The sequence below is a fragment of the Gracilinanus agilis genome, chromosome 1 (assembly GCF_016433145.1).
Source record: "Gracilinanus agilis isolate LMUSP501 chromosome 1, AgileGrace, whole genome shotgun sequence".
Lineage (NCBI taxonomy): Eukaryota > Metazoa > Chordata > Mammalia > Didelphimorphia > Didelphidae > Gracilinanus > Gracilinanus agilis.
In genome coordinates, this window is record NC_058130.1 from 181,792,139 (window position 1) to 181,794,124 (window position 1,986).

Sequence of the window (1,986 nt, forward strand, 5' to 3'; positions counted from 1 at the left end):
TGACAATATAAATTTTAAAAAAGCAGATAAATTCAAGTAATAGTGTGGAAATAGAATTGACAAGATTTGGCAACTGATACATGAAGGGAAGAGTTGAGGAAATTAAAGTTTTAAACCAGGATGATTGGAAGGACAGTGATGCTCTGGGGAGGAATAGAAAAATTAGGAAAAAAAATAGTTGGCGATGGGGGTTAAGTGACTTCCCCAGGGTCATACAGCTGACGTGTCTGGGTCCCATCTCGAGGCCTACTTCTCAATCCACTGGGCCACCTAGCTGCCCCCCCCCCATTATACTTCTTTCAGAATTTAATTCTAACATTCATCTCATTTTTTGTTTTGTGTAAGATGGAGGCAATGGATGGAATTCTTGTTGGGAGGATGGAATCTTAGAAGAGGAGGAGACCAAATGTCAGTTGGAAGAGTGGGGACTTCTGGAAAGGATTTTCCAGGAGAAGGGATCTTTGGGGAAAGAGCTTGAAGAGGGGAGATGGAGAAAATGAGCTCTGAGCAAACTGAAGACATCCTTAGGGTTTCTGACTTATTGAGAAGATCTGCTACCATTGTTTCACTGACATCTTGATACCTCCTGAGTACAAGACGTGCCAATCAGTGTTTGGTGATTCTGGACTCCTTTGGGAGCAGTTTCCTGAACCTCTCATTCCTTGAACCTTGCCATATAGTGTCCCATATCTAATACAACAAACAGAATAGATCTATAGGCATGGAATTAGCAGGAAGAGCAGGTGAAGCTTTGTATTGAGACAGAATTGGTCTCTACAAGGTGAAGGACCTGGAAGGAGTCTCCTGCTCCCACTATCCATCACCATATTCCTGTACCCTTATCCTTTACCTTGTTATCTTCAATAAACACTAGAAAAGTCAGATAACATTTAAATTTACTGGAGAGGCAATTATGGAAAGGAGTGTTTCAGGTAAATCAGGCAGAGTTCCATCTTTAAGCCTGTGGTGAAGAGAAGGAAGGTTTGTGTGAGCCCCAGTTCAGAACAATATTGAATTGAGTTTCCACATATCCCACCTGGTGTGGAAGCCTTCCCTCCAACCCTTGAGGGGCAGTACACCTTCCTCAGGTCCCCCTATTTCCAAGGGGACCCTTCTCAAGTCTCACTCTATTAGTGGCTAACAGTGAGTGAGGAGGAGATTGCTACACTAATTACATCTTGTTCCCTAACTATATCACCCTCCTCATTAGGTCCCTAATACAGATGAATGTTTGATCTCTTCCTTCTTTCCATAGGTTTCTTCCTATTTGACTATAGGCTTTTTTTTGTATTTTTCTATTACATTCAATGACCTCCTTATCTTACTCTCTCCCCTTTTTATTTTATTTTTATTTAAAAATTAAAGAAAACATGGTTAGATGCCACAGAGTAGGTGGCAATGCTTTAACCATATGTATGTCGTAAAGGCTACTAGGACCTCTTCCATCTTTATCAAACTTTCATACAAATAACCTCTCCTTTCACACAATGCTAGACCATGTTTCTTATATTCAGAGATTTTGGTTATTCCTAAGCTGACCTAGGCAGGTAAAATGACTCTGTGATTTTTTTCCCCTTGGATTTTCTGATCAAGATTCAGTCTGATGCATTTTCTGATTTGGTTGGAGAATTTTTTGGTGGAATGATGGAGAACTCAATATACTTTTTAGTGCTACTCCACCATCTTTATTCTACTTCCTCCTAAGGCATTTTATTAAAATGCTTACTATACAATAGGTATTTTCCTAAGCGTGAGAAGTGGAAATGCAAGCAAGCCAGAAAATCCTTGCCTTCAAAGATCTTATATCCTAAGAATTCAAAGAACTCTAAGCTTCGCTTAGAAGATGATAAGGAGCCACTAGAGGATTTTTAGCTGAGTAATAATATGATCAGATCTGTGAAGAAAGAAAATTATTTTGGGAACAGTTTGAAGGAGGGATTGAAAGAAATTATTTCATTGATATATCTTTTCCTGTATATGCTCTAA

General features: G+C 39.3%; 1 non-coding gene across 1 annotated transcript; it reads right to left on the reverse strand.

The window, feature by feature from the left end:
- Positions 1 to 1,362: 1,362 nt before the first annotated feature.
- On the reverse strand, positions 1,363 to 1,491 carry LOC123232818. The gene has a single exon (XR_006505319.1). It is a non-coding gene; the product is annotated as a U6atac minor spliceosomal RNA (small nuclear RNA).
- Between the last annotated feature and the right edge of the window lie 495 nt (positions 1,492 to 1,986).